Below are 27,622 nucleotides of genomic sequence, written 5' to 3'. Positions count from 1 at the left end.
TTTTTGTGTTCACTGAAAATCCCAGTAGGAGGAGAAGACGTTGAACAAAATCCAGATGTTGAAGTAAAAGATCCTTGCTGTCTGCCTGAATAAGGCAGTCGTCCAAATAGGGGTAAATCTGAATCCCCCGGAGTCTGCAATAAGCCACTACTGGTGCCAGGCACTTGGTAAAGACTCTGGGCGCAGTAGATAAACCAAAGGGCAGTACAGAGAATTGAAAGTGTCTCGAGCCTGCCTTGAACCTGAGGAATTTCCTGCGTTCCTGCCTGATGGGAATGTGCAAATAAGCTTCCTTTAGATCCACTATCACCATCCAGGCGTCTTGAGAGAGCATTGGAATCAGCTGCTGTAGAGTAAGCATCTTGAATTTTGGAATTTCCAAAAAGGTGTTCAACACAGAAAGGTCCAGAATAGGTCTCCATGAGCTTTGCTTTCTTGGAACCAGAAACAGTCTTGAATAAAAACCTTTTCCCATCTCTGAGAGTGGAACAGGCTCTATGGCTCCCATGGCCAGAAGAGCATCCACTTGATTTAAGGCCTCTGACCATTGATGTTTTGGCAGATCTGGCCAACCGAAAGCCCTTGGCAAGGTATGAAAGTGGAATTTGTAGCCTTTTAAAATCACGTCCAATACCCATTTGTCCTGGGTAATACGAGTCCAATTTCTGTAAAAAAGAGAAAGTTTTCCTCCGAGAGGGGCATCCAGGTAAAGAGGTCCTGTAGCCCAACCGAGAGAGTCATTGAGTTTGCTTCCTTTGAGATTGGGATCTGTCTTCTCCCCTTCTAGGTGAAGAAGCAGTCCATTGTCTCGATCTGTAGGAGGCCTGAGCTTGGCCACGACCTCTGGAGCGTCTATATCTTCCCCTTTGAGGCCTGTCAGACGTGGGAAAGGACCAATTTTTGGAGGGCCAATTCCTGGAAAATCTAGGAGGCTGAACTTGCAAGAAATCTTTCACAGTTTGCATAGATTTTGCCTTTTCTTCCATCTTTTTAATAACCTCCTCAGCCTTAGACCCAAAAAGAACATCACGCTGAACAGGGGCATCTAATAATTTAGCCTTAACCTGTTCAGGTAAACTTTGCTCACGAAGCCAAGCATGTCTCCTGATAACAGTACCAGAGGCTGCGGCCCTGCAAGAAGCATCCAAAGCATCAAAACCACAATGCAAGCTATGTTTGTTCAGTTGTTCAGTTGCATGCAATACATCCTGTAGTTCCTTATCTTCTGCACATGCAGGAAGGGAGGCAAGCTTTTGCTTTAAAACAGACAAAAGAAATTGCTGATACTTAAACATATGAAACTGGCAATTTAAAGCCCTAACAGAAAGGGTAGCAGAAGTATATACCTTTTTACCCCACCTGTGTAAGGCACGAGAATCCTTCTCAGAGGAAATAGGATTCTTAGAAGAAGCAACTTTAGCAGCCTTAGAGCCCTGAGATATAGTTTCAGGATCTGCAGAAGGATTCTTAAACAAGAACAAATGAGATTCAGGAACCCTATAAAACCTATCAGGCTTAGAGGGAGCAGGAGGCATGGAGTCAGGATTCAAATTAGCCTCGGAAAAAGCATCATCCACAATGTCAAGAACAGGAGGGATAGCCAAAGGCCTATGTTGAGGAAGAAGAAGGAATTCTCTAAGCCTCTTCTTGGAAGAAGAATAATCCTGACCTTCCCAATGAAAATGTTCCCTCATCTCATGTAAGGTTTCCCCAAAAGAAAAATCTTCAGGCGGAGAGGCAGAGGGCAAGGAGTCCTCAGCATCCGAATCCTCATAAGGAGGAAAAGAATATTCCTGATCAGAGGAAGAGACAGAAGATATAGAAGCCTGGTCAGAGGAATCCATAGGAACATCCTGTCGAGGCCTTTTCTCAGGGGGGGGGGGGTGAGAACCCCTAATCATAGTAAGCAAATCTTCAGCCATCCTTAACAATTGCTTCTGTGTCCTGGGAGTAGATTCAGAAGTAGCTTGAGCAGGAGCTTTGGACTTAACAGGAGTCTTTGTCTTTGCCTTTGAAATAGTGATGTGAGTAGGCCTGAATACCCCCTCAGAAGCCGGTACCTGCACAGCGGCTCCGGACCCATCTGAGGGAGCGACGTCCGAAGGTCCTGCAGCAGATAAAATAGAAGGCCTAGATGGCTCCCCATGGGGAGTCCGTATCGGCCATCGGTTCAGAAGTGGTGGACGACAGGGGCTGCAAAAGCGCCTCACTGACGACAGCCGAATCGGACGCTGGCTCCAGCTGCAACGAGTCCTGTTTGGACCTCGGAGGCCTGTCCTTGTCTTTGTGCTTCTTTTGAATACCGGTAGAATCTGACGACATTCTATAATTGAAGCGTCTGCCAAAGTAATTCAGAGCCCAGTCGTACCTGCCTTTGATAGTATGAGAATTAAACCTGGCACAGAACGGACAACAAGAAACGTCGTGATCAGGGCCTAAGCAAGGTAGACAGTAAGAGTGGAAATCTTTATGAGGTATTTGTTTCCCACACGCAATACAATTATTAACTTTTTCTGACATCGGAGGAACAAGAAAAAGATTCCCCAACGGGGTACTTAGCTTTGAGAAGAGAAGTAAGAACTTCGGACCGACAACAACCAAAAACGCTGTTCGAAAATCACCAACCAACGACTTGCGAGCTGCTTTCCACCGCACGGCAAGAAAGACTGGAGAAGATGGCGTCGGCTGAGGGCTATGTACCAGAGCGTGCTGACGTCAGGGTACTAGCTTGTACAGCCGACGCCGGACCCAGACTTTGGGATTCTGGCCGACCTCGGGCTGCCTGCCGGCAGGAGCACCCTACAGTTATGACTGCAACAGTGAAACACGATGCACATGTATGGATAGGTGGTTGGGACAGAGTTGGAAAGATGCTGTGAGATATTACTGAATCAAGTTAGGCTGAATGATGGTACAGTAGGAGAAGAATAGAGGATAAGCTGAACAGTACCATAATTAAGTACCGGCATCTGTATTTTACAGATGTCCGGTAGTGGGGAAGTAGCAATGAAGAAGAAAACATGAAGTTGTAGGGTAGCAGGATATTCATTGAAGATAAATTCTGAAAGCTGGTAGATGACAGGTAAGAAGAGAAGTATTTTCTATAAAAGAGAGTTAGGTGGTCCTGGCATCTTCTCTGGAATGCAAGAAATAGAGGGGAATTGAAAGGCTAGAGTATAATTATGTAGTCAAAATAAGAAAAAAAATGAGGGTTTATTTGGGAAAAGTAAAATATACAATGTGGACGAGATAGGTACTTATTAGGGAGAGTTGTGACTATGAATGGATATTGTGCAAAGCAGCAAGAGAAGGAGAATAATAGTTGAGAATGGGGCTAAAAATTAAATGGTGATAGGGAAATAGGAAGCAACAAAAAGAAGTGTATGTATGGAAGTAGTAAGGTCATTTTGAGAGGGTTTTGGAATAAGAGTCGCAAATTAAATGTGCATGTAGGAAGTATAATGTTAGAGTAAAAGGGGTGAGTGGGAATTGGAGGTAGGTTACAGGAGCATAGTGAGGCTAAGTGTAGCAGGGTTCCCAGCCTCAGGTCAAATTATAACTCAGAGCAATCAGTTTATTGCCAGTAAAAAGCAATTAGCAGTAAGATACAAAGTAAAACATGAAACAAGTAGTTTTCTTCCTGTTATTCTACAGTTTGTTTATTCAGGAGAACCACCATAGGAACTTATTTCTAAATTTCCTGTCATGCTGAATGGGGACAAAACTCTCTATATATAGATCCAAATGTCATATAGGTCAGAAAAACATGAAGCATTCCTACTGATCAGCAGAGGAAGCTCTCAAACATGGTATTAGGTGTGCGTTACAGTAATCTATGAATATGTCAGACTTACTAGGCAGGATGGTATTAGCTTTGAGGGAGAAGATGGCGGTCTGGTGGTTAGATCTGAGCACGGAAGGAATGATGTTAGTAGGGTGTGCAGGCAAAGGCAACATTTGTAAGGATGAGATCAATTATATCAGTCATCTCTGGTGGGAACATGGAGTATTTATTTGAACTGTAGAGTGCAGAATGATAAAAAAAATCAAGAAAATGCTGGGCATACAGATGGCGCAGTGGTTGAGTTGTCATTTCATAGCAAGAGGTTCTCTGGTTCAATTCTCGGCTGGGGCGCCTTCTGTGTGGAAATTTCATGTCCTGCCTGCATTTGTATAGGTTTCCTCTGGGTGCTCCAGTTTCCATTCATGTTATAAAGACATGCATCTGGAGCATTTCTCCCCAGGCCTCCGTTGAAAATTGGCTTTGTTCCAAGTTAGATTTTCCTGGTAAACAAATGTTAATAGATTATATTTTTTGTAAAAGAGGTCAAGTTAATAGATAGGTAAAGTCACCCAAGATTAGGGTATTGAGATTAACAGGTACATAATTCAGTTTATAGTGGGAGCTAACTTGGTCAAGGGGAGACAATAAAGAGGATCTACAGTTTGTCACAATGTGGCAATTGGCTTTATTAACTGTGGCTTAGATGAGCAGTCATGCTAAATGGGTGTCATGAAGGATTTAGTAGAGGTAATGGGGGGATAAACAAGGATAATCTCCCATCACTACCAGATACTCTGAACAAGTGACAGGCACAGTACCCTGGCATGGAGGGAATACTGTTAATACACAAACTAATAAATATATGTATTTGTTTGAGTGTCAGGAAGGCCTCAAGATCAAGTAACATTTTTAGGACTTCTACTACTAAACAGTACCACTTTAATGCAAGTTGGTTTGGAATCTGCTAGGTTAGAATATCCAGGACATGGACATTGCTTAAAAAGGCACTATGATAACAAAACAAGTCTTAGCCAATACATAAAAGCCCTGAAATGAAAGATCCAGGCCATCCACCGCAAAACAGGCTGGACTGTAAATCATTCCCTTGATGACATGCAGTGGATTCCTCTGGAATGGCACCAGTTATTCAATTGCTAAAATCAATTATTTTTTTTTAATTATGGCATGCTCAGATGTGGCAATAAACTGATCAAGGGAAATGTTATTCCTGCCTTGTACACATGCACGGTTTCCCAGCTTGAAATTGAAAACAAAGCTCTGTCAACTCTACAACTGAACAAACCACTGTTACAAAAAATTTAACAGGCTTCTTGATACCATTACTTTACCACAATCAAAGTGCTTCAGGGTTTCAAAAATGCAGTATCATGTGAGCATTGCATTCCCATACCATTGGCACCTGTCATTCAAGCCACTTATCACCTTATTGCCACTTGCCCCACCCTAGTTGCACCTCTTCTGCAAGATCATACTCACATTTAGACTGAAGAGACCAGACAGCTATAATCGCATCACATCACAAATCCTGGTGCCAGAATAAGAGCTTACATTGACCATATATTTGATCACCCTGGTGAATGGAACATCAGCAAATTGCAATGGGTGGCCAAGGCCTCTGAAGACCTTATAGGTGTGGGCGTTGAGTCAGAAGGTGTGGGTGAAGATTCAGGTGAGACTGTATTTGCGTATGTTACTATCGGTCTGAGGTTTCTCTAAGTGTTGTCTGAGAAGTATAGACAGTGATTTCTTAACCTCAGCTTAAATGGGTCTAGTATAGGGTGGTTGTGATGTGGTGGTAAGCTGCATACTAACATATGTGGAATGTAAGAAATTAGCTAGAAATTAGTGTCACCCTGATGTTTCTTTCAACAAGGTCACAAAATCAGCACTACTCCCAATCTGGCTTCTGAAAAGTGGGTCACATGCACTCCAGTGATCAGTAGTCTCCAGGAAAGTTAGCAATCAATGTACCTTTACTCCTTATTTCATCAGGAGCAAAACAGCAGCACTAATCTCCAGTAGGTTCTTAAGAAGCAATTTGCATATCCTCCAGTGATCTATAGTCCCATCCCAGTAGTTACAGATTTTAAAACTAGGGTGCAAAAAGGAGATTAATGTTGTAGGTACTGCAGCATGCACCTAGTACGTGTGAACATGGAAGGAAAAAGTAACTGAAGGTTTGTCTATAGGGAGGGTCTTCCCACCAGATCTTTTAACACCTTTATTAAATTCTTACATTTTAGATAATGACATAGGTACACATACAGAAAACAAGCCATAGCAGATATTTTTTCTATTTTCATGCATTAAGTTTCCTTTTTAACAATTATTCATTCCATTACATACTTTGTTCAATTCCCACCTTCCCTTAAACTTCACTCCTCCTCCACCTGAACATTATACTGTATGCACTGTTCCCATAAATTTCTTTTATTTCTATGCTTGTACCCTCCCTTTTCTAAACATCCCATCTCCAGTTCATTTATCTCTTTTAAAATGTTTACTATTTCAATTTCAGTTGGTTTAGACTTCGAGTTCCAATCTCCAGCTTAGAAAAACAGTTCCTTAGTTAACCATTTGTTCCCCCAGCATTTCTGACAAAGTACATAATTAGTAAGGAATTTTTAAAAATTGACAATTCATTACATTCCCCAAAACATTCCCAATTACCTCTCCTTGTCCCATCACACCTCCAGATTTACTTCCTACCTAATAAACCTCTCAACCTCTTAGTACAAGGCATCTGGACAATGCCATTAATAATACTGGGACAAAAGCCCAGAAATAGGGACAATTTTTAAATATTGCTCTTATAAACTTAGACAGTTGATAAAATAATAGGTTTTGTATTAACATGAATTTTCTGACTGGTATACAAGTCTGAAACCCAATTGTCTACAACTGTTTTCTGACAAAATTTTTATGTGGAATAGAAAAAATAAGAGGCAAAAATCTGGACATTCTTGTAAAATATGGACAGTTAAGAGGTGTGATACCTCTGGAAAAATTCTCTGAAGTCTGTTTTAGGTTTAAAAACACCTATGCAAACAGTTCCAAGCAAAAAAAAAAAAAAAACTAAACATTATAGACTTTGCAGTTTGGGAGCCATATACATTTCCTGCCATTGATCTTTTTTTTGTCTTTCCATTCTCTCTTCCCAATATGTTCTAACCTTCTATGATTGACTCTAACCATCCCTGATCTACTCTTACAGTTTTCCAAAATTTTGTGCGACTTACTGATTATCTCTTTAATAGCAAGTTCTGTTCTAAACTCAGTTGAAAAAACTCTACCAGAGCTGGTCTTTCACTTAGCACTCCCCTTTCTCTTTGCCTATACTCAAATATCAGTCCCAAGTAGGGAAGGCAGTTTCTAACCTGCAATCCAAGCTTATGCTTGGCCTCATCTCACTCTGTTACTTTTCCCATTCTGGTTATTTGCTTCCAATATCTTGGTTCCTTTGTTAATTTTCCTCCAGTAAATTCCATTCCCCCTCATCTATTTTTTCTCTACTGGCAGTCATTCCTAATGGTGAAATTCCTTTTTCCATTCTCATGTTGGCAAAGTTCTTAGAATATTTTCTGCTGTTTTATAAATGTAATATTCTGTGTAGTTCTTATTCTCCTTAAGGACCTGCATCCAAAATCCTAAACACTCCTAAATTCTCAACCCCCCCCCCATTTCATCATCATTCCTTTCCCTTTTAATTTACAACCTTCTACTTGTGTTATGTATATCAGCCTTAACTGTTTAGCTATAAGGCACCCCATCAAATCTAATAATCCTAAACAACCTTGTTCTATGGGAAGAATCAACTTATCTCACTTAAATTTTGCCCACTTCCACTCCCAAATAAATATTTTCAAAACTCTTAATTATGGTCCATAACTCATCCTCCGGTTGATAAAAAACACACCTGACCTGTATAACACTGTAGCGACTAAAAACATTTTCATTGCATCTTACTATCCATTATCAATAGCTTCTAGCTTCTCCATTTTTTTATTACATGAAAGTTATGTACTTACCATAATGTTAGACCCATGCTGTCTGATTTTTGTTCATTTCAAATCTGTGTGCTGTTGGATCCAACGGGATCTGACCTTGATGGTGACTTCATAGCTTTATCCGATCCAGAGCTCCGACTCCTTCCTTACCCATAATCCCCTAGGCTTTACCTCAGATTCTCAGATCTAGTTTGCACCCCTCCTCATTCCACATTATATGAGAAAATGCCACCTAAGGGGATCCATCCCAAGACAGAATGTCTTCAATTATATAATCGGAAAATGCTAAGAAATAATGGGTACAGTCCTAAATGACTGTGCACAGACAGGTAATACCATCCACTCAATCACCTAGAAATCACAGGTGGTAATTTGGAAGGGGGTAGATGGGAGGGATTTTGAAACGGACAAAAATCAGACATGGATCTAACATTATGGTAAGTACATAACTTTCATATCCACTTTTGTATACTTTCTTTTGTTCAAACATGTGAGACAATCCCAAGCTGTCAAAATGGGAGGTATCAAGGAAGGACATTCCTGAGTATTGTGGAGAGACAAAAGGTATGTACCATTGCCCAGGTAATCACAGAACAAATGTAGTCAATGGATAATCCTCTGTTAAAGGATGAAGAGGTAGTGACAGCTCTGGCTGAATGTGCTTTTGATTTACCTGGTAAGGGTGAATTCTTATTATTATATATAAGGGAAATGCACTCCGAGAGCCATCTGGATAAGGTAACTTTAGAAACTACATTCCCTGACTTTGGCTTGGAAAAGGAAATGAACACTTGACCATCCTTCCTAAGATGTTTTGTCCTGTGGATATAGAATCTGAGTTATCTGTGAATATCAAACGTGTAGCAAGTATTCGCCTTTGTTTGAGTACCTGGGAAAAATGACTGACAAATGTATAGATTGGTTTAAGTTAATTTTGGATGCCACCTTGCGAATAAAGGATGCATTAGTTCGAAGGGACACTATCTTTGTAGAAAACTAGATAAAAAGGCTTTGGAGAGGGGGTCTGCAGTTCTGAGATTCATTTGTCTGATTTTACTGGCGCTAAGATAATTCTTTTCCATGTAAGAAAGTTTTGTTCTACAGTTAGAAGGCTAGAAAGGAGCTTGAGCTTGCAGCATAAGTGCTGGATCTCTAATGAAAGGTCTCAGCAGAAAGTCACCTTTGAGGAAGGCTTTTGAAATTTTTAGTGAAGCTATCAGTATGTATTTGTATCCAACATGAAAACTGGAAATTGCAGCTAACTGTACCTTGATGGCAGCAAAACTGGAACCTTTGTCAAAGAGATTGCCCTCAAATCCTCTCTTATACAATACACTAATGACTCCAATATCATCAGCTTTTCTGACAACCTGCTACATCTATCACCTAAAAATCCTTTAACTCTATCAAAAGCTGGCTTAATGACAACCAACTTCAACTTAACCTCCCAAAAAACGAACTACTATTTCTTCCAAAAACTCAATCCCACCTCAAATCACCCTTTACTATCATATCTCCTGATAACACCAAAAAAGTAGTAGTGCCACATACCAAACTCCTTAGTGTTATAATCAGTGATCAACTAAAATACGATCTACACATCCAACACTGTCACCAAAAACTAGGCATGCTTCACAGATCAAAAACAAAATTCCTAAGCAATAACTGTAGACTGTCGCTTGTTAATGTTTACCTACTTCCCACGCTACTCTATGCCTCTCCCATACTAACCAACTTACAATCCACCCTAAAAATCAAATGGGAACTCTGCTACAATAAAATTGCCATATTTGCTGCTAACAGCCCTATAACTCTCATCGCAGTCCATCTCTAAAAACCTTAAACGGACTCAAGCTGTCACATCATGTTCTGCTCCCTCAACTTTTCCTTACTAAATAAACCTACATCCTGCCCAACCATCGCACCCATCATCACCTTTTATACCCCCAACTGCTCTTTCCTGAGTTCTGACCAACTTTTCTTGGAAATCTACAAACCTAAGAGATCCATAGGTCATAGCTTATACAGCTACACAGTGGCCTTGGTCTAGAACAAAATTCCCTTAGCCATTAGATCCATCCTTAACAGTTACAAATTTAAAGAATCACCAATAGAAAGACCCCTTAACAACTGGCTTTGTTCCTGCCTTAACCCTGCCTAGTATCTCAGCAATCCACTTCTGCTCCTGCCTAAACCCTGCCTATATCAGAAATCCACTGCTTAACTTTGCCAGTAACCATTTCTTCTTCCACCTTCTGCAAGCTACCTAGTTACTACCCCCTGCCAATTCCTCACTTCCATCTTCTACACTGTCCTGCTGGCTTTATTTTTCTTCTTACCTTGTCTCCCCTTCTACTATTACTCCCACTCATTCTATGCATATTCAACTGCTGCTCTCTCTACTACCCTTCATCTATTTTTCTATTCTCTACATATTTACTCAAATACTATTCCCAATATAATATGCATCATGCATATTTACTCTTTTTTTCACCTAATTTTCTGAGGCTAGAAGTCTATTTATGTTAGTAAAATTTGTCTGTCCTCAACATACTTTGTTTTTTTAGAACTATTTCATATCTCATGTTTCTTATCTAGCTATTTGATGCTAAAATTTAACTTTGTTTTTTATTTTTTTTTTCTAATTTCATGTGTATTGATATATTAATTTATCATGTTTGGAGCTTTTCTCCCCCGGGCCTCCACTGAAAAATGTCATCTGCCCAGTCGGACTTTTTCTGGTTAACAAATGTCAAACTCAAACTAAATAAAAATAAGACATCAGATAAAAACTGAAGTATAGAAGGGATTAGTGCTGAAAAAGGGTTGAGGCCTTTGTAGTGGGCCCAAATGGAAAACCTCCTCCATTTTCTGTGATAAATTTTACTAGTTGGCAGTTTCTGTTCAGCAGAGAGAATGTTGACTACTGCAGGGGAAAGCCTGGCATCTCGGACTATGGTTAAAACTGGTGGAACCATGTGATTAACTTCATGGACTTCTGGTTCAGAGGAGGCAGTCTGGACATGTGAGTACATAGACCTGGATAATGATTCAACATCTATGGGGGATGTATAACTAGAGACCACAGGTATGGAAACCATGTCTGTCTGGGCCAAAAGGGGGCAATGAATATCACACTGGCCTTGCACGGTCTTGTTTTTTGTATGAATTTGTTCATTAGTGGTAAAGGTGGAAAGGCATACAGGAGGCCCGTGGGCCAGAGCATCCCTCAGTGACAGTCCCTGTGGAGGGATCAGGGCAAAATACCTGCTACACTTGTTGAGACAGGACACTAAGAGATAGCAGCAAGGCTTGCCCCAGTGACTAAAAACTGCTAGTGTCACTACAGGATTGAGGGACCACTCCTGAGGCATTAACACTGACCTGCTAAATTTGTCCACAAACACACTGGAGGACTCTGGGATGTACACTGCTATTAGAAAGCTCTGCAAATACATCAACCATTGCCAGACTCTCACGGCCTCTAGACAGAGGATAAGATGTACCATACTACAATCATGTTGTCCACCTGATGGAGATCACACTCTTGGGGCAGAGGCCCCAACATGCCTTTAGTGCTAGGAGGACCACTTTCAGCTCCAAGACATTGATCTGAAGGTTGGTCTCTACTGATGACCATGGACCTCAGACCATTTTCCCTTCAAAATGTACCCCTCCACCCAAGAAGGGCTGCATCTATATTCACTGTTGCAATTTGCAAACCTTTCTGGAAGGGAAGACCTTTGATCAAAGACAGGAATGTTATCCACCAGGGAAAATGTGTTTTTTGCATACCCATGTAATTCAAATTTTTAAATGCAGAGGGTGAGTGGATTGAGACCACTGTACTGCTAAGTCCACTGAAGTACCTTCATGTAATATCTGTCTAAAGGAATTGTAGATGACATGAAACCCAAGAGTCGTAGGATTAACCTCACTGGTATTGCTGTGTGATGCAAAACTCGAAGAGAAGTAAAACAAAGGGACAGAACCCTGGACTGCGGAAGGCTGATTATTTGAAGTTTGGTGTCGAGGTGGTATCCTATGAATTCTATACTCTGTGCTGAGTACAGCTGACATTTTGGCAGGTTTACAGAAATTTCTAAATTCAAAACCAGCTGGGGTACTTGGTTCTGGTGTCTGAGTACTAGATGTTCCATGGAGGTAGTAAGGAGCAAATTGTTGAGGTATGGGAAGATTTGGACCCCTAGTTGGAGCAGATGTGTAGCCACTACTGCCATGATCTTGATGAACACCTTAAGGGCTGTGGTGAGACCAAATGGCAGCATTTTGAACTGGAAGTAATTGGCTCCTAGACAAGTGGAGCAATCTCCTGGACTGCTTTGCTATTCTGGTAGGCATCCTGGAGATCTATACAGCACATCCAGTTGTCCTTCCTTAGCAGAGGTAAAATGAACTGAAATGTGACCACCTGGAATTTTGTCTGTCTTAAGAAATGGTTTAGGTGACACAGATCCAAAATGGGTCTGAGGTCCCTAGTCTTTTTTATACTAAAAAGGAACTTGGAATAGACTCCTGATTCTAACTGGTCATGGGAACCAGTTGGATTACACTTTTCTAGTAACTGTGACATTTCTATGGCTGCCAAATCCCACTGAATGGGTGTAACATTGGAGACTTTCTTCTTTTTCTTGGGTGGGAGAGAAATGAGAATTGAACAGCCTCTGGATATTATTGTTAGCACCCATGAATCTCATGTTATCGTGTGCCAGACCTAAGGGTGCAGAGAAAGATAGTTCCCAATTGGCCCCAGAGTGCAGCAGTCAGGCAATCTATCAGGAGCACTGAGAGGCTTTCTTGGAAGATGGACCATAAAAGTCTTGATTATGCAGTCTGCCTCGAGTATAATCCATTAAAATTGCCCCCCCCCCCCTCTGCCACAAGGAGGTCTGTCACCTTGGGAGTCATGGAAATTTTCCCTGATCTCTGGTTCCTAGAGAATGTTTGTTGCAGGGTGGAGAAGTATAATCCCACTGCAAAAAAATTCTTGCCATATTGTTGGCTCCTGGTGAATATATCCTTGATTTTCAGTCCAAACAAGGTGGAACCATCATAAGGGGCGTTAAAGGATGACTTAAAGCCTTTCGCAAAATCACAAAGTCATATCCAGGCATGGCGACAATTGGTAATGCCGATGCCTGCTGCTCTGGCCGTACCATCATCTGCATTGCAGAGTAGTCTCATGCCACATTAGTGGAAGACTGAAGGGTGGAAAGCTGGGAGACCACTGTTTTCTGAATGTCCGCAGGGAACACCCTTGAGAGTGACCTAGTGATCTCTTTAGTCAAGTCTCCTGAACTTTGTAAAAATCACTGGCACACAGGCCCACTTTCCATATTTGTCCATTGCCCTAGATTCTCTACAAGGGGGATGAATAGATGAGCTTTTTTCTGATAGCTCTTTCTTGGTGGCTACTTCCATCACCATAGCATCTACTGGTGGACTCCCTACTCTAGTGCTTCCTGTCTACTGATGCAGATAAATATTCTGTTGGCTTTCTTAGGGATGGGCTTCACCACATCAGGGTCCTTCTATGGCCGTTAAGCCGTAAGATCAATAAGTGGGTCAATGAGAGGTACCACCCAGGATGATGCTGGTCCAGAACCAAAGGCCTCCAAGAGTATTGACTCATCCAGCGAAGGTTCTTGGAATGACCAACCCTCTCGAGGTTGCAATAATTCGAGAATATCACCAAAGGTGACAAGACCAATTGGTATAATGGTTAAGGTCTTCACCCCCCCATGCACAAGGTTCGATCTGACCTCCGACGAATGCCTATTTGGAGTTTGCATGATCTCCCTGCGTCTCTGTGGGATTCCTCCCACCTCTGAAAAAACATGCTGAGTGTTTCCACCTCAGACTCATCAGTGAATGGAGCTGTGGGTAGCAGCACAGACTCTACATGGTACCCCATAGTGGGAAGAATTATACAGACCAACCACTTTGGGCATCTACTGTGGTGTGCAGTATCCTCAAGATAGGCGAACATGTATTACAGACTGAGCCGTGGCAGGGATAGCCACTCAATGGTGAAAAATATGGCTCTAGGTGATTTGGTCATGTTGACTAATGTCACCAAAATGGGCATGGGTAGTTACCAGTGATAAGTGGGTTGAGGACCTGGCCTACTCCGACCTACACCAGGGACCCATACTAATGGTGGGAGTGGTGTACGTCCCCTATTGGCCAGTGTGTGCCCACCATAAAGCCCAACAGTCCTGGGTCAATAAGCTAATGGCTGGCCGGTGTCTAGTTGTCTAGCCTGGGTTACCTGGGATAGCTCTGTTGATTGAAAGCTGGACGTAAAACCAACCAACCTGCCAGACATGAACTGAGAATTGCTACGCTTAATGTAGGTTCACTGACATGATGCAGCTTGGAAGTGGATGACATGATAAGGAGGAGGCTGGACATCCTATGTATCAAAGAGATGACATTTTAGGGCAGTGCAGCAAAGCCACTTGGCTTGGGTTCCAGACTCTAATACTCAGGAGAGGGACAGGCTAGAAATGGTATAGGAATTGTAGTGAGAGAGAGGCTTCAGAAGGCAGTGAGGGATATAATCAGAATTAATGACAGACTCATGGCAATCAGACTCCGGTGTAATGATAGGGCAGTAATTCATAATCTCAGCCTATGCCCCACAGCAGGGTTGTGATAGTGAGGAAAAGAATGTATTTAGACAGCAGTTGCAGGATCTACTAGATAAAGCAGAACAACATATATTAGTGTTGGTAATGGGTGACTTAAATGCACATATCGGGGACCGACAGAACAGGATATGAGGACTGCCTGGGTCCACATGGATGGGGCAACAGGAATAAAGATGGAAAGCCATTCTAGACTTCTGTCTGGGAAGTGGCTTGATAGTAGCCAACACATGGTTTACAAAGACAGTCTCAAGATCATGTATAAAAGAGTAGCCAACATGCAACTTAGGTAGACTTCCTCCTGGTAAGGAAAAGACACTGGGGTAGAATCCACGATTGCAAAGTCATCCTCAGTGTAACAGTTGGCCCACAACATAAACCACTAGTTGCCACAATCAGCTGCAAGCAGTGGTTAGAGAAGGCTCTAAGGTTAGAGACCAGGCTGAAGACCTGGAGGTTGACTGGAGAGAAAGTACAACAGCTCAACAAATTACTCGGGGCTCTAGCACCCCAAGAAGTGGAGGAAATAGATGGAGGTATACAAGAAAGGCAGTGCCTAAAAACAGCATGGGTTAGGACTACAGAAAAGATATGTGGCTGAGCCAGGTATGGAAATAAGGTACATAAGGAAAGCCGGTGGTGGAATGCAGAAGTCCAAGAAATCATCAAAAGAAGTGCAGGAAGAAGTGGGAGACAGAAAATACTGACCAAGCTAGGAAGGACTACTGGTTGGCTAACAAAGAAGTTGCAATAGCAAAGAATAGGGCATCGGAAGCACTCTACCAACTTCTGGAAAGTGACTCGGTAAGTGGCAGAAAGAAACTACATCAGGTTGCAAGGCAAAGGCAGAAAGATAAAGAAGATAGTCAGATACCCTTCATAAGGGATGCCTGCAACAACCTGCTCACCAGTCCACAGGACATCAAAGGCAGATGGAAGGAGTATTTCCAGCAGCTTCTGAATGAAGAAAACCCAACAAAAGCTGTACTGCCCCAGAAACAGCCTACAATCAGTGAAGAAGAGGAGCACACCCTTAGAAGCAGTAAAAACAGCACTAAGGAAAATGAAGTTGGGGAAAGCAGCAGGATCAGATGAAGTCACAGCAGATATGATAAAGATGCTGGGCGAGACAGGGGAGAAATGGCTCCTGAGGGTACTATTACCAGTGCGGAGAGAAAGGCGTTTTACAGACAACTGGAGAATAAGCATACTTGTGCCAGTGTATAAGAACAAAGGGGACATCCATAACTGTTAGCAGTACAAAGGCATCAAACGCCTATCATACTGCATGAAAGTTCTGGAAAGGGCGATTAATAAATGGATATGCAAAGGAGTAGAATGTAATGAGAGAGGAGCAGTTTGGATTTAGATCAAGATGCAGCACAATTGCCCTGATGGTTTGCAGCGAGACAGATACATGAGAAGAAGATAGAGATGAGGAGAGAGTCCAACTGGGCATTCCTAGACTTGAAGAAAGCATATGACGAGGTCCCAAGAAAGCTGATCTGGGCAGTACTGCAGTGATCTGAAGTCCCAGAAACACTGGTAGCATTAGTACAGGCTATACACAAGGACCCAATGACTCAAGTACGAATAGTGTTCGGCCTCACAGTGGGAGTGGGTGTACACCAGGGTTCACCTCTGAGCCCACTGCTGTTCATACTGGTGTTGGACTACATTAGCAAACAGATCAGAGGTGACAGATCAACAAAGTTACAGGCACATCCATCCACCTCTTTGCTGGACGTCTTTGCTTCCTCTTACCTTCTTCTTGTCTGTCCCAAATCTTTCTCACCAGATTGTCTTCTGCTTTTCTGCACATGTCCAAACCAATGTAATTTGTTCTCTTTGATCTTTTGTGCAACTGGAGCTACTTCTGCTCTTATGTCCTTATTTGTTCAACTGTCCTACACTGTGCATCCTACCACCCTTCTCAAGCATTTCATTTCCATCACCTCTAACTTCAACTGTTCACCCTTTACTGCCCAGGTTTCTGTACCACACAGTAGTACTGATCGCACCACTGTCTTCTACACCTTACTTTTCAGCTTATTTGGCATTCTTCTGTCATAGACTACACCTGACATTCTATACCAGTTGGCTGCAGCCCCACTGATTCTAGCTTTGACCTCTTCATTCAGACTTCCCTTCTCCTCAACCACCCCTCCCAGATACTGGAAGCTATTTACCTGTTCCACTATCTTCCCTTCTATCTCTATTCCCAGCTTCTTCTGATTTTGCTGCCATTACCACCATCTTTATCTGTGCTTAGTTTTTGGTTCATATTATAGGTTCATAGGTTCATAGTAAGCTGTCTGCCCAAGGGCATTTATAAGCCTAGCCAGAGTGTGTTTGGCTTTCGCCACCCATTTTAAAATAATTTTGCTATGCCCTTTTTCGAGGTTAGTATACTGTGCCTCTGTCTAACAGTGACACAGAAGTGATACCCGGGGTAAATCTACGATCTCCCTATGTCCTTATAGGCATGTCCTATTTATTTCAGTGCTGAGGTTCAAGTCTCTCGAGCACGTAGCTCGATGGGATTTGGATTTTCTGAGGTGCAGCATGTCGATTAATTCCGGGTTGGACATGGCTTTATACGTCAGGCACAGATCGCCTCTGAGCAGGCGGTATGCCACTGAGTAGAGCTGGAGTTTCTTTAACCGGGCAGCATATGGCATCTGTCTGAGCCCTTTGATCCTCTTGGTGAGGTACTTTTGGGGTCTTTTCAGTTGCTGCAGGTGTCTGGTAAGGTACATCCCAAAAGGGGCATTGTACTCAGTTATGGGCCTGATGAGGGATGAGTAAAGAGGCACGATGACCTCCCCTGATCTAGATGTGAATTCCTTCATGATTAGGTGGGCTATATAAAATGTTCTTCTAACCACTTTGGCCACGTGGTTGTCAAATGAGAGATTGCTATCAACTTGGGTCCCCAGGTCCCTAATTATTTCTTCTGTACTTAATGGATTACCACCTATGTGGTAATTTGTGGGCACTTTGTTTTTGCCAAAGGGGATGACTATACACTTTTTGGCATTTAGCTTGAGGCCATGGCTCTGGCACCAGTTGTCTGTTTCTATGAGGCCCTTTTGGAGGATGCTTGTGTCTGCTGGAGTGTCGATTATGGCGCCCAGTTTGCAGTCATCTGCTAACTTGGTCAGCCACAGTCCTTCCGTGTTGGCCTGTACCACAGAGAAATATATACCGAACAAGAGAGGTCCCAGGACTGAGCCTTGCGGGATGCCACTTGTAACTGGTTTGGAGTCTGACATGGCTCCAGCAATTCTAACCAAGTGGGTTCTGTCCTTCAGCCAATTTGCAACCCATCTAGTGACATAAGGGTTTATATTTAAGCTGGTGAGCTTATCTATAATGCCCGAGTGGGGTATTGTATTGAAGGCTTTTGCGAGGTCCAGGTAGGCTGTGTGGACCACCTTCCCCTCGTCAATGGCCTTGGTGACTGTTTCAAAGAAATCGACCAGTTTTAAGAGGCAGGATCTGCCCTTAAAGCCGATCTGGGTAGGATCCAGTGTCTGTAGGTGCCCAACATCTTTATTTATGATGTCCATGATGATCCTTTCCATAGCTTTGCAGACCAAGCTAGTCAGGCTTATGGGGAGATAGTTTCCAGGATCCGTTGAGGCACCACCTTTGTGGAGAGGGACCACTGTTGCTGTACACCACTCTTTGGGTACATATCCTGTAGTAAGGCTGAGATTGAACAGTAGTTTTATGTTTGGGTTTAGCTCTTCTTGGAGTTCATGTAGGACGCAGCCCGGGACACCGTCTGGTCCCATTGATGCTGTGTTTTTTTTGCTTTGGAGAGGGCGGCTCTTACCTGAGTATCTGAGATGTCAGGGGGGCAGCACTCTGCTGGAATAGATATTTGCCCTTTTGGTGGAGGGGGGGGGGGGTCTGCCCTGAACCTGTCAGCTAGGATGTTGGCAATGTCTGTGGGTTCGGTGTATTTTTTTTTATCATTTTGGACTAATTCTGAGCATATCTGGGAATTCCCACCCAGGTTCCTAACATAACTAAAGAAAGCCTTGTGATTATCCTTAGTGTCCCATGCAATTTTTCTCTCGAAGCTGGCCTTAGACGATTTTATGAGTGCCTGTAGTTTTTTGCTAATACTGATTAGAGATGCCTTCCCTTTTTGGGATTTTGCTCTATCATGTAGTAGCTTCCTCCTTCTATTGTGTAGTTTGTTTATGGCTGGGGTCCACCAGACAGGACGTGTGCCTTTTGGAGGATTGGGTCTTGGTTTTATTTGGGATTGCATGATCCATGCATTCCTGAAGGTGCTCACAGAATGCGTTTATAAAGGATTCTGCGGTCTGGGCCGTATTTTCCACAGGCCGGGGGGCTTTGAAGGATTCCACCTCTGTTTTGAGGAGTGTGAAATGTGCTTTAGAGAAGTTTTTCACTGTGGTTTTCTGGGCAGGGGATGGGGTCAGGATGTGAATATCCAGTGAGATTAGTTTATGGTCTGATCTTACCAGTGAGGGATACACTTCTGGTCTGGAGCATAGAGTCCCCATGTTGGTGATGATCAGGTCCAGTATGTTTTCCCCTCTTGTGGGAGTGGTAATAAGTTGTTCCATAGCATTTGAGTTTATAAATTCTAGGAACCTTTGGGCTAGGGTGTTGGAGCTAGAGTAATGCTCCCAGTCTATGTTTGGGTAGTTGAAGTCGCCCAATATAATGGTGTTTGGAGAGACCTTCATATTTTCCAGTGTTCTCAGGAAGGCCGAGTGGGGTTCCTGGGTTTGGGAGGGTGGTCTGTAGCAGGCTATAAACTGGAAGGCAGTTTTACCCACTGTTAGTTGCACATGGATAGTCTCTGATGCTTCGTGCTGTGCCACCAACCTGGAGGTGTGGGTATCTTTGACGAATATTGATACTCCCCCTCCTTTTGTGGCTCGGTCCAAGTCTTGGGGCCGAAAAGCATGGTGTGAGGTATAACCTGGTAGTGCTGGGGTGCTCTCGGGAGCCTTGAACCAGGTTTCTGTTACTGCACAGATATCGATGTTCTCCATGTTAAGGAGAGTTTTGAGTGTGTGCATCTTGAGGTTTAGACTTCTGGCGTTGAGTAGCATTACTCTTAGTTTCTTATCCCTTGTGATACCTATGACGGCGGGTTTGTCTTTTGAACCTTGCCTAAAAAAGGCACTATGGGGGTAGCAAGAGCCTTTGCCAATATCCGAAAGCCCAGGGGTGACAGGTGCAAGCCGTCCCTAGCGAAGCATCGTGGCCTGTCGAGCATGTCATCCCAGGCTGACAGGCATTGGATCCCCTTTGAATGACACCAGTACTTAAGCCAATTGTTGAAATTGATCATCTTGTCTTCATATTGTGGTATCATTCTTGGTGAGGGTAAGATGCTACTCAAGGTCAGGGTCATACCGGCCTGGACTACATGCTCAGAGAGCTCCTCTATGTCTCTTCTCATGTAGTCCAGGGAAGTAAGTCTCAGGTCATTCACATAACGCATGGACAATGACTGAGTCATATTTGTACTTGCCTTGGAGTGACCTGAGTGCTTGTGTTATGTGGCGGATCCTAGCGCCCGACAGGCAGCTCACCGTGACCTTCTTCTTGTTCAGCCTGGTGAGCAGGACGTCAGTGTGCCTGACGATAGAGTCACCTATTACAAGTGCATCAGGTGTGTTGTTTAGCCTTAAGGGCTGTGACTGTTCGGCACACTGGCTTTGTGAGCTATGTGTTGCACGTGTTTTGTTTTGGGGTAGCGGTTGCTTGGGTGTCTGCTTTGGAGGTCTCTGCTGCTTAGGCAGATTTTTATTTAGAGCCTCCGAGTATGTTTTTGTGTGTTTATGCGTTTGGTTTGCTGTCGTGGTAGGTCTATGCGAGACTGGAATTTTAGTGAGTGTGGTTTCCTTCTCCTCCTGACTGGTTACGCCAGTACTGAGTTGAGAGAGCTTAGCCTCCAGTTTGGCTATATGGCTGCATCTCTCACATGTGTTGGAATTTGTTGGGAGGAGGAGAGGGTTGCCTGTGTACATGAGGCAGTTGTAACATTGCCTCAAGATTCCCAGATTCACATCATACATATGCATAGCATAGGGTACAAAGGTGATGTCCAGCCATGCCATCCTCAGAAATGACAGCCACAGAAGGAATGCCAGTCCAATGAAAAGAAGAAAGGATATCAGTACACTGGCTACCCTTAAACAAATCAACTAAACTGTGCATAGTTATATTAAATGCAGTAAAGTGCTATGGCTTATTAACTTACCACAGTTTCAAACTTCATTTATTTTTTACCAAACTGCTTGCCAATGTACCCTTAAATATTTCTTACACTGTACCATCTACAATTCACACAGCAGACAGTGTTCAGACTTCTTACCATTAAGTTGCTTGCTCCAGCAAACTTCACATTTCAAAGTTGGTAAAAAAAAATCAGCTACTGACTTTGCAGATGCATGAAAAGAATCTTTGTAAATTCTACCCAGAAAATACTGCTCAGCCCTCTTATGATTAATTGTTTGAACCTGCGGTCTTTCAGTCTTCAAGTGAAAGCCTTTGCTAATGGAAAAAATAGCAAATGACTTAGTAAACAGAACAAAATACAACGTTCCATGCTTTACATCATTTTAAACTTTTTTTGAAGCCTATTTGTTTAAAAAAAATTATATAGCTCAAACCAAGGACATTACAGCCACCTCTACGACAATACGGACATCATCTTAATTCTACATACAGCGTGATCAATATACCAACACCCCCCACCCCAGAAGCCCAAGATCACACCATTATATTAACTTTAACTTACTTCTAGTTTGCTTTTCTTGTCTTGTTACAGTGCAAAGATTGGACACTATATATAAAACTGCTTTACAATATAACATGCAATTTATATGATTTTTTTAAATAAAACATTAGTAAGAACAAACTGTTTTATTTACAGATAATTCTTCAGTCCTTTCACTGTCCTTCTAAACATTAATGATAACGTTGGGTATATGCTTTCCAGCTCATCCACCTGTTTAACACAAGCAGCAAGATTCCAGTCTCTCTGCCACTTCTTGCAATGCCACATCCAACAGAATTAATGCTTATTCACCAGTTTCACATGTTGCTGGTCATCTTCTTGGCTCTCTCCAGCTTCCAACATCAGTCTCTGGTTCACGTTCAAGATATTCCTGATCCTTCTAGTTAACGTCTGTGCTTTTTCTTTTCTCATCACTCAGCTATTTCCCTTTGCCAGTGGAGCTTTATCCATTTTTCCAAAGTCTCTCTATGGGCATTGTTACTGACAGAATGAGAAGCTGAGTCCTGTTCTGTTTGCTGGGTCATCCTTTGCTGACTAAACTTGATTTCCTCCTTAGCCAGTTCTGGATGCAAAAATGATTGATCATCCATGAAAAAATATTCTGATGCAAGTAGCATAAATCTCACAACTGCCTTTTGACATTCCATGTTTACCGGGATAAACCTGCTTCTCTTCTGCCTGGTACACAGTAAATAATTTTCCACAAATGCACTGCTGTCTCCAATGTTTTTTACAGTTTCATCTGCTCCAATTTTGATAGGAGCAACTCCTTCTGATGGTATGATTGCTTCTTTCCTAATATAGGTCTCTACTCTTTTTCATGGCCTGACTGGAGCATAAACATGACGTGCCCTCTGAATTAACAAATCCTAGTATGGAACAACAGTCAGATGCATATTTGTAATTTCATGAAGTTAATGTTCTTTCTAGTTTCTCTGGTACATCAGAATATCCAAAGTTTTCTCTTCATGTTCTATGTTCTAACTGCATTACTTTGTGAAACAGCAATTCTTGAGAAGTCTCATGCGTAGCCATCCATTTTTTTTTATTTCAGCCTCTGATTTTGCAGTTTTATCAGTTTATCCGAATAGCTGCTTAAAGCTTGTTGACATTATATATTCATTCAATGTTTTTATTTTTTTTCCTCTGAATTACTAGAAGCCATTTTCTGTACCATAGTCGAAACTTGAACTGCTCTTTGCTGAACATCTGCAAGATTCCTTCTAGCCAGCATTTTTTTCTTCTTTTCCCATTGATTTTCTCTTACTTTCTCCAAATTTCTTCTTTGCTAATATCTAGGCTGCATCATTACTAGGCAGTACCTGTATTTTACCCAAACTGATAAATGTAGTGGCGTTTTTCCCATTTTTCAATCTTCACACTGGGAGACCTCAAATCAGTGTAAAACTATTTTGGAAATTCTTCCCATATGATCTTTTACTGCTGACTAGTATGAACACTGATAACTAAACTACACTTGATCTTAGCCCAAAGTTAAAGAAGTGATTATACTAGGAAGAACTTCTAAAGTTAAATTTACATAAGGGGCAGGCAACACAAGAGCCACTGGGATTAAAACGGACTCAAGTAGCTTTAGCGGACAGGTGTTGCCATTAAACCTTGCCCTGTGCTGTTTACCTTAAATAAAAATGCTATTTCTCAGCTCCTCCTACAATTCAAACTTAATCCTTTTGCAGTCAAAGAATGCAATACATTTACTTGCTCTTTCTTAGCCAGCCCTAAGAACTTCCTTTTAAAACATAAAATGTATTTCCTTGAAATACAACAAATTTAAGGTAAAACAAACTACAATAAAACAAGCACAAAACAATACAAGCAAGTAAACTATACACAATGAAATCCAAACTAGAATAGCTTTAAATGGCAGTTGGGCTGGTCCTGAGGATAAGCAAGCTAAGTGGTAATTTAAGATACCATGCAACTGGCCAGGCCTAGGTGAGCAAGGTAGTTAAGATTTGTTTTTAAAGGTACAGTCCCCCCTTTCTGTGTCCCATTCATGCCCAACATGCAAGTCTCTTGCAAAAGAAGCAAAGAGTTCCATCCATCGACACCACTGCATGTTGCCCCACTAACCTCATCCAGTCTCAGTATGCACATATTCAGATTGTACAAAAAACATTAATTTTTCATATAAAGACTGTGGACTAACTGAATGCAATGTTAATGTTTACTAACCATCTTGTAAATTAGTACTGTCAAATGCATTAGTGGAGGTTTCCACCTTTGATCTTGGGAGTAAAGGTTCTACATGGAACAGTAAATCAGACAGTGAGTAGAAGATGGACATGAGAAAACAATAAAAGCACTGAGTGAAGTGAGGCAAGAGTTGCCCAAAGCAAGTATGTAATAAGGAGCTCCAGCAAAACTGTGAATACCATGAGGTTGCCATGGGGAGAATGCTGGGACTGCACCATGTCCTTTGCTTGAGGAGATATTTTACCTTAAGCCTGCCCCAACTAGCAGGGATCACAGAATAAACCTTGTCTCAGTCTTCGTACTATAAATGAAAACAGTACTTCTCAGATCTCCAACAATTCATATAATCTTTTTGCAGAAAAAAATACCACAGAAATATTTGGTAACTGGCTTTATAGGTTGGTACTAGGCTATCGGCCCTAGGGCCTTTAGAAGCCTAGCCATAGCAATTCCCTGGATATTTCTTCCCACAATATTTACTTCCCTGGACCCCTGTCTAGCAGGGCGACTTTCGTGATCCCCAGGATAGGTTCATAGCTTTAACCTTTAACGCAGAAAAAAATCAATAAATTAAAAGAAAACCACTTTTAAACAAATGAATATACCACCAGGAACAAAACAAAGCAAAAAAAAATAAAACCCACAGGTAGGCTAACAAATCAAGAAGATATAGCCAAACGTTTTTAATATAAATAACAAAGCAGCAGCAAGCAACGGACAGTAAAACTCTAGTGTCTCGGCTGTATTGACTTCCAAGGATTATAAAAGACCAAAAAAGCAGGCAGTTTTATATAATAAAAACAATTAAAGTCCTTAGTTTGCGTAATTTCACAATTCTTCTTAGAATTCCATCGTCATGTCCTCTTAAATGTTTTTTAAATGCAATTTGTTGACTGTTTATTTTGTTTCTTTTCAAAATTGGATACAAAGTTAGAAAATCCCTTGGAAAAGGAGGGCTGAAAATGATAGGTATTCCCCGAATCATTTCATCCCTTTCATCACACTTGTTGATTACCTCTGAAGCAGAGTGGCTAAAAAGTAACTCTATCCAAAGGAGAATTTAAAATCTCATGTTTATCATCATCTGGGATGTTCCAAGAATGCAGTCATGCAAACCTTCTCAAACAGTAGCAGGGGGCATAGCACATACACTGTATACACATAATTGCAGGTGAAGGTGCTGGAAATTCTCTCTTTAAAAGCTCACAGTATTTTCTAAGAGACTGAGAAACCTCAGTGTTCTAGTAAAAACACTGGGACATTCTAAAAATTGTCTCAGAGAAACAGAAATCCCCAAAGGGGGATTCAGAAGCTAAACTCACCACCACACCTGAATCAGAAATCTGACCAGAAACCCCCTTGCCTGTTCCTTTATCTTCATGCCCAGATTCAGAATCTTGAATCTCTTCAGGAAAAGAGGTATTCCTCTTTGTTTTACCAGAAATTATATTATAAGAAGGATCAGTAGCTTGAATTAAACCCTGAGCTAAGCCCAGTAAATTAATCCTGTCCATGGAATTTTGAGAAGTAATGTTTAATTTTCTGTTTGTTTTTGACAGGAAAGAAAGGGACAAACAATATTATTAATGGCAGCAGCAGTTTATCCAGAGATGGGCACAATATTCTGACAAAACAGGGAAGCCTTCCCTTTCCCAAGGCCAACAAGAGTGGCTTTCCCTTGTCCACTGAGGGGATCCCAACAGCTGCAGTGGATGTGGCTAACTCCCAGTCCACAGTGGGTATAGGTGCTACACCAGAGGGATATGGGGTAAAAGAGGAGTGACTTGAGATACAACTAATGGCCACAACAGAGTCTCTCACTTGTGGCTGAGGCAAACTGATCGCCTGCCGTGGTGGCAAAGGCTGCTTGCTTAACTTTTTCTTTTTGCGGGTGAAAGAAGGCCCGAACTTGACGGGCAGACTGAAAATGGTGCTTCTTTCCCAGGGAAACAAGCAGCAAAAACTCAGTAAAACTTTAAAATCTTAAGTCACTTTTTCACAGAAAAACACAGTAAAAATCACTTTCAGGCTGGCAATTCATCTACATAAAATATGTTTATTAAAAGCCACGGTGGTGCAGCGGTAGCGTTGTTGCCTCATAGCAAGAGATTCTCCTGTTCGATTCTCGGTTGGAGTGCCTTCTGTGTGGTGTCTGCATGTCCTCCCCGTGGTCGAGTGGCCTCAGAAAGACATGCGTGAATGGGCGTGCCTTCGCTGAAGGCTGGGTGTCGGGCTGGCAACTCGGCACCATAAAAATCGACTGCCAGTCATTAGCGGACCGGAGCTCCGCTGTGGTGACCCCTAACCAGGAAAAGCTGAAAAGACAAACATTAAATACTCTAAACAACTTTTAAACTGACAGAAAAAAAAAAGCGCGTCCATTTAAAATACACTACAGTCTTGTAACAGTATAACAGCAGTCTCACACCACCGGGCCGTGGATCATCTGGTACCAGGCCACACAGAAAGAATAAAAAAACTTATGTTGGGCACCCAACAGTTAAAAAAAAAGTGTGTGTGTTTGAGTGTGTTGATATTTCTGTCTGCGTGTGAGAGTGCATGGAAGCAGAAGAAACTGTGTGTGTGAGAGAGTAAGAAGTCAGAGCGAACCCTGGCAGCAGAAGCAGCATCAGTTATTTTGCTTGTCTCTCAACTATACCTCTCAACCTCTCCACACAAGAAATCTGGACAGAGCCACAAATAACTGGGGACAAACTACCAAAAAAGGACAAATTTTAAATATTGCTCTTATAAACTTAGAAAGTTGCGAGAACAGGGTTTCCATTAGTATACATCATCTTAATGATATGAAGTCTGAAACACAAATCCCTGTAATTATTTAATGACTTCAATCCCCAGCCATTTGCAGAAAACTACACATTTTATGAGGATGGGACCAAACATACGAGCCAGAAATCTGGACAGTTGAAAGGTATGCTCTATTGACTCGTAACTCAAGATATCTGGATAAACCTAAAATAAATGGGGGACAAAGGCTCAAAATAGGAACAGATTTTACTTTAAGATTTGTGTTAGCATACATTTTCTGAAACAGAGGTGTGCATGATTGAGTGAGGGAGAGCAACAGTAATTAGGTCTGCAGACCTCTGGACCTTTCAGCTGAAGAAATCTGGATAAACCCTAAAATAAAGAAGGAACAAATGTTCAAAAATAGAAACAGATTTTAATTACTGCTCTTATAAAATTACAAACTTGCTTAAATCAAAGGATTTATGTTAGTATGAGTAAGGTAAAAAATAAAGTAAATCTCATGATCTTTTTAAGTGTTATATTTTGGATGTAAAATGCTTCCTCCAACACTATTAACATATACTACAGCAAGTTTGAAACCTTAAGCGGAGAAACTATTTTACATCAAAAATATATACATAAAAAAATATATAGTACTTAAAAAAAAAAAAAATAAGTACAACACAACAATTTTACAGATAGCCCATTCTCTAAGTGCAATAATGCCCTCCAGGATGTGTGTTAATGTGTAATTAATGCCCTTCCAGGCATGTACACATTTAACACAACCTTATCAGGCATTATTGCTTGCTTATTATTGATGATGGCTGGTCCCTGAAAAATTGTCTTGCATGAAACCTCTCTGTGCTACAAAAAAGGTTAGAGACCACAGTGTTAAAACAAAAACTCCTGGCTTTATAATAAGCGCAACAGGTTCTTCTCCCAAGCCTGTTCTCTTGGGGCTGTGGTTTCGCTAGACAGTAAGTAGGGCCAGTGGGAATCTCGTTCATCCATTCATGCACGTCACTAATTAGATGGCAAGGTATTTGGCTGCCTTAGGAGAGTCATAATTACTCCCGCCGTTTACCTGCATTTCATTGAGTTTCTTCACTTTGACATTCAAAGCAGTGGCAGAAATCACATCACATCAGCCTCAGTCTCGGTCCTTCGTGATGCTTTGTTTTAAACAGTTGGATTTCCTAGGTCCGCACCAGTTTTAAGTTTGCTGTTAGCTGCCAAACAATGCGGGATGCCAGTCAGGACCAGTGCCCGCCACAGAGATCCACAGGAAGGATCCAGCATATGTCCAGAGTCACTGCCACTGTCCCCCCAGGGCTGCACAGTGAGGGGGCAACGCCTCATCCAGCCCGCT

The sequence above is a fragment of the Protopterus annectens genome, chromosome 13.part0 (genome assembly GCF_019279795.1).
Source record: "Protopterus annectens isolate FY-2018-M chromosome 13.part0, PAN1.0, whole genome shotgun sequence".
Classification (NCBI taxonomy): Eukaryota; Metazoa; Chordata; order Ceratodontiformes; family Protopteridae; genus Protopterus; species Protopterus annectens.
Note: the sequence above shows the minus strand (reverse complement) of the source record.